The 13461-nt window shown below is 35.1% G+C and overlaps 1 protein-coding gene and 1 pseudogene across 3 annotated transcripts in view; one reads left to right on the top strand and one right to left on the bottom strand.

Moving 5' to 3' along the window:
- Nucleotides 1-13461, top strand: part of KLHL3 (kelch like family member 3) — a 238308-nt gene that overhangs the window by 69265 nt on the left and 155582 nt on the right. The gene's annotated exons all lie outside the window — the stretch shown is intronic.
- LOC105091048 (neuropeptide Y receptor type 6-like) lies at nucleotides 406-1767 on the bottom strand (annotated as a pseudogene).

The following is a 13461-nucleotide window of genomic DNA, read 5'->3' as shown; positions in this document are numbered from 1 at the left end:
AACTCAGTTTGTTAGTTAATAAGTTATAATAGGGGTCTTTCTGACTTTGCTATTTAATTGAATAGTGGTTTTGACATGGTTGAAAGTTAGTTTCCATATCTGAAAGTGGAATTGCTTCAATGCTAAGGAGGTATAGCATTGTTTTTAGTGAGGATGTCGTTAATAATAGCTTTTGTGGATTTCCATTGAATAACAATATCTGGGAATTATGGTCCCCTGCCATTAATGCCCCTTGCTTCTCTTGCTTTCTCACTGTCATTCTTTGCCACAAATGATGGCAGCTAGTTTGTTTTAGTTATTAGAGTTATTCTTCTAACAGAAAAGGGTGGTGTGTGTGCATGTTTGTGTGTTTGTGTTGGGTCAGTATATCAGACAGGTTTGCTGGCCTAAAGCAAAACTGAGTAGTGTAAAGTTGCTCTTTTGTTGGTTCTGTATTCTTTTGCATCTTGCCTTGTCCCCAGCCATCTCCCATTCAAGAAGGGCTTTAGCAGTAAGTATAAACAATTTTTATATACGTGTTGATGTATGAGCTAATCTTAATGATCCCTTGGATTCATCTGTGTGCATGCTGGAGATGGCAATATTTTCATATTTTTCCTGAGGTGTAAAGCACCAGCAGTAGTGAATAAACAGCACCAGGTCCTTCTGAAAATTTTTGTTGAGAAAGCCTTAGAAGAGAGGGTTTATACATGCAGAAAACAGCAACCAAGTGGCAAACTACAAATACCAGGCTGAGGTGACAGCTCATCGGGACCTCATGATACCAGTCAGAGATGACACTGAAGACATTCAAGGGCAGCCAGCAGGCCACAAAGGTGACCACACTGGAGAGCAACATCATGTTGGTCCTCTTGTTCTCCCTGAGCTGGCTCTCACTTTCCCTCTTCTTGTCTACTTTCTGTTTCTCCTGCAGAGGCAGATAGCAATCTTCAGGTAGCAGATGAGGATGAAGCTCAGAGGGACAAATACTGGAGCATAAACAGGGAGGTGGTAAAGAGGGGCTGGTTCATTCTGGAGGGCTAGTTCTCTGCACAGGCCACCCAGTGGGTGTAGGGGTGCGTGGGAAGAGAGAAGTTTCAGAAGGGCTCATTGGTGAGGTGGTAGGACAGGAAGAAGGGAATAGACAACAGAAGGGAAAATAGCCAAATTAGTGTAATACTGCAGTAGGTGTAAGCTACACTGGGTTTCCAGCCCTGGGGGTTCACAATCAGCTGATATCTTTCAACAGCAATTAACACAAGTGAGAATATGACACAAGAGATGGAGACACTCTGTACATAGGAAGTGAGTCTGCACATTGATATCCCCAAACATTCAGTGGTCCATCACAGTGTAAATGACAGTATTGGAATACACATGACACACACTAAGATGTCAGAGAGGGAGAGACTGGCGATCAGTATGTTGGTGACATTCTGAGCTCCTCTCTGCTTCTTAAAGATGATAATGATAAGGGAGAGGTTTCTAAAAAAGCCTATAATTAAGACCACAGTACAGGCTATGAATGTTAGAAGCAAGACTAGGGAAGGGGCTTGACAGAACTCGAAGTAGAAAAATGCAGAGTTGTTGCTCTTTGCACTGGTTTTATTAGATGCTGGATGGTTTAGGAAAAGCTCCATTAAGTCAAGGTTGTAAGAAGAGTTTTTCTAGGCTAAGTCATGTTATGGGTAGGTATTTTGGCCATCAGTTCTTGGAAAGAACTTTGAGTCTTCCAGTGAGTAATTAGTATTTAGTCTTCCTCTTTGTCTGCTTGATGGAAGTGCATGAATGACTTGAGTATGTTCTTGAGATCCTAAACAATTAAACAGAACCCAGAAAATTAATGCAAGTTCTTAACAACCTGGACAATTCTATCAGTGGAACAGTGTCCCTGAGAAGACAGAGAGATATTCAGAAGGTCTCCTGGTCATATAAGCAAGAAGACATCTGGAATAATTAGGCCTGAAAGTACAATAGTTTCAATTTTTAATCATCTTCACATATTTTAAAACTGGATTAACATGAAAAGAATATTTGAAAAAGACATTTGCAAGATTTTTCTTTAGCATTTTAGATGTTTGTTTCCCAGTTTCTTACCTGTTGGAAATTTCTGGCTCTATTACTGTTCTTTTAGTCTTCTACATATTTTCTTTCTTCATTTCCATGATCTTTTTTCTAAGCTGATTTTTCTGTCAAAAGATGACATGTTAGCCACCTGTCATAACATCCCCCTCTCCTTTCTTGGTTTATTTATCCAGCAGATCATCATGTAGAGGATCAAGCTCAGGAATACATTAGGAGCTGAAAGCCACTGATAACCCAGAAGGGAGGAGTCAGAAATCTCAGCAGTAGTGATAGTATATGGAGCTGTTTAAAAGATGTGTTCCCAATGTTACATTCAGTCATCTTGTAGAGATGATAATAAGAGTACATCTTGAAAATTGGTGGCATTTTCTGGCACACATATATGTGTGTGTGTGTGTGTGTGTGTAATATATATACACACACATATATATACACACATATATATATGTTTTGTACATTTAAAAAAATTAACTTTGCCAAAATTACACATTTGATTTAAATGTTCTTGGAAAATTACTCGTAAACATTAAATATTAGTGGTTGTTTTTATAGAATTTATTGTCAGTTAAGAAATGGACTTTATTTCTAATTTTGCTATAATTTATGAGACTAATAAAATGCTTTTAAATTTGAAATCAATCCCAATTTCTCTAGGAGAGTGTGTATTATTATATAAGATTTTCACCAACCACTTTTAAAACTGACAATAACTAAGCTGCTTAAATAAAAGTAGGGACTGAAAAGCCCTCTTCTGTATTTGAAAAATTATTACAAGAAAGAGCTATTCCTCACTGTTACTCAGGACTGGAAAAGTGAGATTTCAATTAAATGTAGGAAATATTTACTTATAGTGAGAGTATGGGAAGGCTTTGAGAAACAAGGCTGTGGAATATCAAATGTGGTTGAAGGTATTTCTGGCATGGCCTAGTAGACAGACTAGTAACAGTCTGAAATATTTCCTAACTCAAGGATTCACTGAGCCCTCCAATTTTAGAACTAAGCCATGCAAATCAATTCTGTTTCCCCAACCAATACACCAAACTAGCCAATAAAAACTTCAAAATTTCTGGATGGTCAACAACATTGAAATTGTGTATCTGTATTTTATAGAACCCCGTCAGGACTGGGTGGAGTAGGTGGCAGGGGAGGTTGGGAATGTGTACTACAGGAATGGAAGCTAAGTATTACTGAATACTGTCAGTAACTAGCAGTGGCTAGTTATAGGGTTGGTGGATACTGTCTGTGATGGTGAACATTTTGAGAGACAGCTTGAGTGGGACAGAGCTGGCTCTGAACACAGATTCTTCCATTTACCTACCTCGGTCATTTTGAGCTTCTCTCTGTGCTTTTGATTTCTTTTCTGAAAGGTGAATATTGCCCCTGTCTGGCAATTATTTTGAAGGTTAATGGTAACACACAATAGTTATTCAGTAAGTGGCAGTTGTTGTTTTTTAGAGTTTGCCTTAGTAGAAGTAGTATATAATCCAGGTTAAGAGCAGATTTGTTTCTTTTCCTACATCTCTTCCCAAAGAAAGTTTAGAAGTATGAGATATTGGGAAATGGTGAAAATGGAGTTGTTTAATTTTTAAGGGGATGTTTGATATAATCCTGTGTTGTCTTTGCTGGTGATAAAATTTAATGAGCATTTGGGTTTTGTTTGTCTCAGTTAAAATTCACTGTTTAAATGCAAAAGTTAGTTTATAGGCTGACAGCCTTGGACAGTAGGCAATGTAATTGATAAAGGTATCCAAAGAAAGAACTAAGCCCCTGATTTCTCCCATCTCTCCAGAGCCCTTGCAGCCTTATTCTTTTCTCTCTCATATTATATGATATATTTTTAGTTATAAAACACATTTTATTACCTTTAATCTTCTATGCTTTGGTAAGTGTAAACTAAAGCATTAGGTGATTCTTTGAGCCCATACTTTTAAATATCAAGACTGAGGAGCATCTTAAAAAATGTTAGTAGTATCTAGACTCAAAGTCTCAGTCATCTGTGTTATAACTGATAGATTAAACCAAAAGCTTAGTAGAGAAAGGCTTTATTTTTTTTCACCCTGCTGCAATTGTCTTTACCTCTGTCTTTGTTAACAGCTCTCTCATTATATGCATTTAAAAAAGAAAAACTATTACGATTAACCTGCTTGAATTGTTTTTTCCCTTAGATTTCACTAAATTCTAGATGACCCATTTACTTACTAACTTTAAGGTACCACCTGAAGGACCTGGGCAAGGAGGGTTCCTGTCCTGGGTCTTGTTCTTAGAGAACCCACAAATCACAAATGTTAAAAAAAAAAAAAAAAGTGTCATTTTGGAACCAGCACTCAGCACTAGCAGAGCACCACTTACAATCCAAATATTTACTCTAAAGACTTAGACCATTCGGGCCCAAGATACACTTCTCTCCATCAGTTGCCCCATGCCCTCGAAACAAAAGGTGATTATGTCTGAATGTCATGAAAGTTATGGGCTGTTGATGTTGGTGATGGATTCCGCTTTGGAGTATGGGGATGATTTGAGTGACAGAAGTTCTTAGGTGAGAGAAAACACAAATGAATTAATTTAGCATAAATGCAGAGTCTTGTATAATGAATTATCATTTTCTAGTACTGCTAAACATCCATTTTCTTATTTCTCTTTGTATTCCAATTTGTGGTTCTACTCACAAATTAGGGTGATATTTGTAACAGTGGTCCATGGCAGCTGAGGAATATTTTGCAATATTAAAGAATTTATATTACTCTTAAATTTTATGTATGAAAGTCAAGACATAATATATGTGATACTAGTTGTTGACATTGACAGTGGATGAAACTTGAATGCTAGAATTGTGAGTAGTTCTATTTTTGTGAAAATACGTAATAGGATTTAATTTGTTTTTTAAAAGATTACATAAGAGTTTCAAGTTTACTATAATAATTTTACTTAAAATTTGGTATTTGCTAATTTATATATTGCTTTTTAATTTTATAGATCATTTTGAGCAGTTTAGAAAAAAGATATTTGAAAACAAATATGAAAATAATTTTTTGATTTTTTCATGTTCAGTATATATTTTTTCAAGACAGTGTCTTCAAATTTTATACATTTTGAATAAATTACATTTTATTTTAAATACTATAGATGATGAGAAAAGCTTAATTATAACAACATAACTAGTGATTTTGATGAAATTAAGGGAAGAAAAATAAATTTTATGGAATATATTATAATTTGTGGATTATGTATGTCTTTATTTTATAATTCATTTATATATTGCCAACTCATCAACATTATATCCAGACATGTGCAAGAATACTTACATTCAATTGTCTTGATATTTTGTCAACTTTTAGTTATATAAAAATCATAGCTTTACACTTTTTTTTTTTTATCTTGTCAAGTTAAGTAGATTAAACATTTTATTTAATAGGTTGTTTGTTATATAACTTTCAAATTTTTGGAGGTATTGTATGGGCTTTCATTTATGCTCTTGCCCTGGACTGTGCAAATATTAGGCATGAATCTGTCTAGAAGTATTTTATTTATTTTAAATTTTTATTATTTTATTTAATTATTTTAGAGTAAATGTTTTTTCTTTTAAATGTAAGAACATTATTTTTTAAAAACTTGGGAAATAATGAAGGGGGGAAAATAATCAATATTACCATTATAATGTAATCAAATTTAGCCCTTTAGAGGATTAGCTTCTCCAAAATGTGTCTGAAATGCATCCTTTTCTCTTTATTACTGTTATATTTATGCAGGTCATCATCATTTCTCACCAAAACTAAGGCAATAATGTAGTTACTTGTCTCTCTACATTTTCTTTTACTTCCTCCTAGTCCTTTCTCCACACTGTATCAGAGTAAATTTTGAAAAAAATATGTCATATCATTTCTTTACATAAATACTTTCATCAGTATCTAATTGCTATTGTTTGAGAAAATCCAAATTCGTTACTATTGCTTACAAAGTCTTATACGATGTCGTTCCTGTCTATCTCTTCAACTTTATCTCATATCTGTCTTCTTCCTAACAATCCAAGTCCTTTCCAAGTCCAGTTTTAGGGAGAAGTTTTAATTGGGGACAGAGTATCTTCTTCACTCTATAAGAGGAACTCTGCGAGCTGGTGGGTAGCTTGATTGTTGAATGGCAGCTAAAGTAATCCTTTATTGTTTATTTTTTTGACAATAGCTACTTTTATACCTATCTTATTATAGGATCCCACCTTCTCATACCTTGCTTTGTTGATGGGTAATCAGGTTTGTAGGGGGAAGGTAGAGGTAGGGATGGGAATTGGTAACATAGATAAGGACATATTTCAAAGATACTATTCCTTTAACAATAATAGTCCATTTAATGGGTAGAGTATAATTTAACACGTTTCCTATTGATGGTCCCCTGACCCTCCCCCCCCCATTAGAAACAACAACACATTATACACAACAATTTAGCCCACATTCATCTCTAGGAATTATCCTAAGGAACTAACAGTCTGGGATACAGTGATGTTTGAGCATGTTGGATATGTCCACATATCCAGACCTAATCTGTGTCCTATGATGCTATCTATGGCAGACAAATATGTCAAAGCATGAAAACCTCCAAAGAACTTTTTATTAGTTTCATTTGTAATGTTGGAATCAGTTAAGTGCAAATATTCTTTTCATCTCTGTTATCCTTGGGTATTCCTTAAAATGTAAGCCCCTCCAGCCAGTGTGCCCCTCCTGCACCCTCTTGCCCGATTCATTCAGAGCTTCACTTGGTCCTTCTTGGAGAATATACATATATATGTACTCAGTTGATCCTCAGTCAAGGATTCCATATTTATGAATTCACCTATTCTCTAAAATTTATTTGTAACCCCTAAGTCAATACTCAGGGTCATTTGTAGACATGTGCAGAGCGGTAAAAAGTTTGGATCACATGAGGAGCATGTTCCCTGTTAAGTTTGAATAAGGCAGTTGTTCTCCCTTCTCGTTTCATCTCTCCTACTGAAAACTGATATTCTTTTGGTGGTCTGTTTAATGCTATATTTTTCATATTTTTCTGCTTTTTGATGATGATTTCACTGTTAAAATGGTTTCCCCAAGTGTAGTGCTGAAGTGCATTCTGGTGTTTTTCAGTGCAAGAATGCTGTGATGGGCCTTATAGAGAAAATACATGTGTTAGATACTAACTTTGTTCAGACATGACTTATACTGCTGTTGCCATGAGCATATTAAATAAAGTATCTTTAAATGGAAGTACTCAAAACAAGGTTATGTGTTGATCACTTGATGAAAATGTGACTAGAGGCTTACAGGATCCTAACCCTGTATTTCCCCATAGGAACAGTGTCTTAGTATTCACTAATTGAGTGTTCAACGCAACTTTATAGAACATAACTACCACATATAATAAGAATCAGAATTATTGATTTATCCATCTTTGTATTTATTTATACCTCCCTATTGCCATTTCAGACAACTTCTTTTTCAACTTTGTGGAATTTCAGTCCATTTGGGTGTACCCCCCTAACCTTTTACTTTGCTATCATTTTCTGATGCACTTTATTATCTTCTCTCTCACCCCTAATTTCAACAAAGATTAATGAAGTTAAATTGATCAATCTTCAGTGTTTTTTGCATCTTATTTAAGAAATTCTTCCCTATCCTAAGGTCATGAAGATATTCTCCTATATAGTCTTTTAAAAGCTTTTCAGTTTTGACTTTCACATTTAGGTTTATAATCTACTTGGAATTGATATTTTGGTGGTGTAAAGTAGTACAATTTAATTTTGTTCTCATAGGTATTTGATTGTTCCAGAACCATTTATTGAAAAGACATCTTTTCCCCAGGACTTCACAATGTCATCTCTGTCATTTATCAAAGGTCTAAATAGGTATAAGTCTATTTCTGGTTATTTTGTTCTGTTTGTCTGTTTGATCACTCGTGTCAATATCACATTATATTAATTACTATATTTTATTAGTCTTAGAATAAATCCTCCTACCTTGTTTTACTTTTCAAAAGTATCATGGCTAATTATGATCCTTTGTGTTTCCTTGTAAATTGTAGCATCAGCTTTTTAAATCCTATAAATAAACTGCTAGTGACTTCTACTGGAATTGTGTTGACTCTGTACTTCATTTTGAGAGTTGAAATGTCTCCAGGGTTGTGTCTTCCAAATTCCATAAATATGGTATATCTGTGTCTTCAGGTCTATAAATTCTCTCAATAAAGTTTACAATTTCCATATAGCGATTGGCATCTTTAAAGATTTATTTGTAGATACTTCATATATGTTATGCTAGCATAGCTGATATTTAAAATTGTTTTCATTTTTAAAATTGTTACTGATGTATAGCAATACAGTTGATTCTGCAAATTCATTTTGTAGTTAGCCGTCTTGCTAAAATGTCTTAATAATTTATCTTTAGATAGTCTTAATTTTTCCACATTTATGATCCTATTGAGGGGAGGGAAGGGGGAGGGCACAACCACTGAAGGAATGACAGCACAATTGAGGACAGGACAAACTGGTTAGAACCAAGATGGTGGAAGATTCGACTCCCAGTAGACCTTGAGCCTCATGGCACACCCATAAGTGCCATGACAGTTCCTAGGCTGACTGCAAAAGGTCAAAAAGTGGGCGGGGGCCCAGTTCCTGGAAATCCTCACCCCTTAGCTGACATAGTTGGAATAATCCTCCTACTCGTTACCCTATGAAATTACTGAGCCCATAAAAACTAACAATCCTGTGCCATGTGGTTTCTCTCTCTTGCCTTCATCATCTGCAAATAATGATAGTTTTATTTTTCTCTTTCTCGTCCTTATTTTAAAGTTACATATCCTTGCCTTACTGGTCTGGCTAGACCCTCCAGTACAATGTTGAATAAAAAGTGGTTTCAACAGGCATCATTTAAAGGCAAAGCTGTAAATATTTCACCATTAAGTCTATTGTTTATTGTAAGTTTTTTGTAAATGTCTCTTTCAGGATAAGAAAATTCTTTTCTCAGTTTACTAAGATTTATTTTAAAAAAATCTTGAATAGATATTAACTTTTATCAAATACATTTTCTGTTATTATTAGGATAATCATGTTTTTCCTCTATTCTGTTATTATGTTTAATAAGATTAATAGTCTGTTGCTAAATTGAATTTGTACTGTTTAGATAAACACAAATTAATCATGATGTGTTAGCCTCTTTACACATTGCAGTTTCTATGTGCTAATATTTTGTTTAGGAAGTTTGCATTTTGTTCTAAAGTGAGCTTACCTGTAAGTTCTCCTTTTTCTTACTGTCCTTAGTGAATTTTGGTTTCAGAATTATGCTAATCTCATAAAATAAATTTGAAAAGTACTCTCTTTTTTAGTCTTTAAAAGAATTTGGATTTTATTAAACTTATTTCTCCCTTCAGTATTTGTAGACACTGATAGTGAAGTCATTGGGCCTATAGATTTCTTTGTGGGAAGATTTTTGGGAAAAATAGAATGTTGTGAGAGTTAGTTACTATTGGTTGCATTTGATAGATAAGATATGACAAGAAAGAGATGGGCTCAAAAAAGAACTAGCTGATTTGCAAGTAGAAAAAGAATTTAATTCCTTAATTTTAAAGGAAATTAAGAGAGCACAGAAATTCAGAACTTGCAGGTTTGGAAGAGATAAGTGATTCTCATCTCCATCTAGTAAAAGATAAACTAAAGCCTTTGGATGATAAAATCTGGTTAAAAATGCTTAGCCTTTAAAGCAAGGATCACATCAAGGATGTGAACAGACACTTATTGTTAAAAACCTATGAGTGGATTAAAGTGATAATTTATTAAGTCCTTTTTAGTTTGACAGAATTATCAAGGAAAAGAGACTAGACCTGTGTCTATCCCAGCAGAAGCTTGATAGGCTAAAGTATCTGAATGAGGGAGGATTGTCTTAAAAAGAATTTTGGGTGTGGCTATTAGTATAGGGAGCTGATTAAAATAAAATAAATGAGTAAGTCATGCATATTTTTGAGAAATAACTGTATGTCAAAAATATTACCAGCCTAGATTAAAAGTCTGCTATGACTGTTGCCGAGTCCCAACTCAGTTCTGCTCGCCACAGGGCAAGCCAATAAATCAGGAGACGAGGTGTTGGGGCAAGGAATAGTGTCTTTATTTGGAAAGCAGGCAGACCACTTTATTTGGAAAGCCGGCAGGCCAAGAGGGTGGCAGACTAATGCCTTGGAGAACCATCCTGCTCTAGTCAGAATATAGGCTCTTTTTATACAAAAAATAAGGGAGGGGGTATGGTTGATTGTTGTAATCTTCTTGCTGCAGGCATTCTTTGTTTTTGCAGCCATCCCTGTTGGCTAGGTCATGGTGTCCCTGTAAACCTCCAACAAAACAAAGGTTATTCTCTACTACAAAACTGTTGGCACCAACATTCTATGGGAAGGAAACACACAGAGAAAGCTGCTAAGTTCTCAAGGGAATATTTTTTAGTGCCCTCTTTACAGTGACCAAGAATAACTGAAAAGGAATGTTGTGCCAAAGGGCAGGGCCACGTTGAACAATGGATTAGGGAGTCACTGCTGGGGAGTGAAATCAGGACCTATTCAAGAAATATTCCCCTTCCCCAGAGTAGGAATCCCTTGTAATCATCTGCCCAGGGGGATTTTAGGATTGTGTCTTCCATCTTTCTTCTTTCCAAATGGAAGTATTTATTGCAGTTATCCTGACCCTGTTCCACTATTGTGTATATATTTGGGTGGGGTCAAACAGAAGTGTTCATAGGTATCTAGGGTAAAATGAATCTCATTTAGACCTGATGTAGAGATGAACATGTATCACTCAGGGATCTTGGACTTTGAGCTCAAAGCAGTGACTTTGTAGAACTTTACTGTTTTCTCCCTTGGCAAGGGGGTAAGTATATTTGTATGTGACAGAGGGTGAGAACTGAATATTTAAAGATAAAAAAGGTGGCTTGTAATAGATTTTTTTTATTATTCATGAAATTTGGTGCACTTTCTTACAAGAGGATTGTACTTGAAAAGTGAGAAGTGACATATGTCGCTTTCTAGTAGAAGATTTAAAGGTCAGCATGTGCTTGGCCATACTCTGTTTCTCTTCTTCCATAAAAAGCATCAATATTTCAGATAATGGCTTATCTGTCAGATTTGGTCCCACAGCAGAAAAGATGTGGGTCAGTTCTGCACCTGACCCACAGTAACCACAGAAAGCAAAAACAAATATTTGTAGTTGTAAGCCATGTGATTTTGGAGTCACTTATTACTGCCACATAACAGCCTCCCGTGGCTAATACAACTATGCTTACAATGTTAAAAGAGATAGAATACAAGCCTAAACTGTCTGCAGAGAATTGAAAATTATTAAAAAAAACAAAAACAAAAACAAAGTATTTGAAAAAGAGCCAAATAGAACTTCTAGAAATGGTGAATAAGTCATCCAATAAAGACTCAGTTGAAGGATTTGACAGAAGATTGAGCAAAGCTCAAAGAGAGAATTAATGAACTAGAGGATATATCAGAAGATATTATACAGAATGCTTTGAAGAGAGATAGAAAGATGGAAAATACGGAAGAGAAATTAAGATGTGTGGTGGATAGAGTAAGAGGACTTGTCATTCATTTAGTTGGTGTTTCATAAGGAAAGATGAGAAAGAATGGGGCAGAAGCAATATTTGAAGATGTGATTACTGAAAGTATTTTAGAATGAATTAAATAAGCTAACACTTACGGTTACCAGCGGGGAAGAGGGTGGGTGGGAAGGGATAAGCTGGGAGTTGGAGATTTGCAGATACTGACTGGTCTATATAAAATAGATAAACAAGTTTATACTGTATAGCATGGGGGACTATATTCAATATCTTGTGGTAGCTTATGGTGAAAAAGAATATGAAAACAAGTATGTGTATATTCATATATGACAAGCATTGTGCTGTACACCAGAAATTGACACAGTGTTGTAAACTGACTATACTTCAATAATAAATTAATAAATAAGATCAACAATCCCAAGTAAATAAAAAGAAATCCACCTAAGACACATTATAGAAACTGCAGTAAATAATAGGCAAATAATATTAGCAGCACCAGAGGAAAAGCGTGGATTATTTTCAAAGCAGCAGCAGTTGGATTAGTAAATTCACTTCCCAATTGCAGCAGTGGAAACCAGGTGCTAATGAAATAGCATCTTTATTTTACGTATCTATTTTTCTAAAATTTTTTTATTGAGTTAACACTGGTTTATTACATTATATGTTTCATGTGTACAGCAGTATAATTCTACTTCTGTATACCTTATAGCATGCTCACCACCAAAAAATCTAGTTTCTGTCTGTTACCATGCAGTTGATTTCCTTTACCCATTTTACCCTCTTCCCCACCATTCCCCACCCCTCAGCGACCGCTCTGCAACTCCTTGTCCCCTGGTAACCTCTGTTATCTGAATCTATATGTTTATTTTGGTTTGGTTTGGTTTGTTCTGGTTTGTTTGTTTATTTTGTATTTGTGTCTGTCTGTTTTTTATATTCTGTGAATGAACAAAATCCTAGATGAGGCCCATCCATGTTATTGCAACTGGTAAGATTTTATCATTTTTTTTTTAGTATTGCATTTTGTGTGTGTGTGTATGTGTATTATATCTTCTTTATCCATGCAATAGTATTTTTAAAGAGCTGACATAAAATATCTGCCAATCTGGAATTTATACTAAACAAAAATATTTTTCAAGAATGAAGGCAAAATAAAGACATTTGTCCAGACAAAATTTAAGAGAGTTCATCTCTAGCAGATGCTCACAATGGGAAATTTTAAAAGACGTGCTTCAGAGAGAAGGAAAGTGATCCTGAGGGAAGATCTGAGATACCAGAAGGAAAGAAGAACAAAGAAGGTGGCAAATATATGGGTAAATCTAACGAACACTAATTATATAAAACAGTAGTAATAATGTCCCAGTAGGGTTAGAAAATTAAAATATACAACATTAACAATAATATAATCCAGGAGGGGGATAATGCATTTTAAATGATCCTCATATCACCTAAGGATAAGATAAAGATATTCATTAACGTTAGTTTTGATAAATTAAATATGCATACAGTAATTTCTGGGATAACTGCTAAACAATGAAAACAGTTTATAATTTCCAAACCAGTAGATGAAGAAAAAGGGATAATAAAGTATTCATTCTTTACAGTGTGAGGGTTATCAAAGCGGCAAGGATGACCTGAGGGTTTCTGGCTTTGGCAAGCAGGTGGATGACAGTATTCCTAACTGAATTAGGGAACAGGAGGAGAGACAACGTGGAAGGAGAGGGTGAGTTCAGTGTGGGACAAGTTGAATTTGAGGTGCTTGAGGGACAGCCAAGTGTCAGGAGGTCAGGGCCAAGGCAGTGGGTTTTGGTTTTCTGACCTTCTAATTTTGGTTTTTGGT

The sequence above is a fragment of the Camelus dromedarius genome, chromosome 3 (assembly GCF_036321535.1).
Source record: "Camelus dromedarius isolate mCamDro1 chromosome 3, mCamDro1.pat, whole genome shotgun sequence".
Classification (NCBI taxonomy): domain Eukaryota; kingdom Metazoa; phylum Chordata; class Mammalia; order Artiodactyla; family Camelidae; genus Camelus; species Camelus dromedarius.
The sequence above is the reverse complement of the archived record's forward strand: the minus strand, read 5'-3'. Positions and strand labels throughout refer to the sequence as shown.